Source organism: Neomonachus schauinslandi, chromosome 6 (assembly GCF_002201575.2).
Source record: "Neomonachus schauinslandi chromosome 6, ASM220157v2, whole genome shotgun sequence".
NCBI lineage: Eukaryota > Metazoa > Chordata > Mammalia > Carnivora > Phocidae > Neomonachus > Neomonachus schauinslandi.
The window spans coordinates 150,478,933-150,479,249 of NC_058408.1; positions in this window are offsets into that span (position 1 = coordinate 150,478,933).

Sequence of the window (317 nt, forward strand, 5' to 3'; positions counted from 1 at the left end):
AAAGGCGGCCGAGCTGGGGGCCCTCCTGTCTTGCGTGCAGCTCTAGGTCCACCTCCTGCAGAGAGCCAAGGACCAAAGGCGGCCGAGCTGGGGGCCCTCCTGTCTTGCGTGCAGCTCTAGGTCCACCTCCTGCAGAGAGCCAAGGACCAAAGGCGGCCGAGCTGGGGGCCCTCCTGTCTTGCGTGCAGCTCTAGGACCACCTCCTGCAGAGAGCCAAGGACCAAAGGCGGCCGAGCTGGGGGCCCTCCTGTCTTGCGTGCAGCTCTAGGTCCACCTCCTGCAGAGAGCCAAGGACCAAAGGCGGCCGAGCTGGGGGC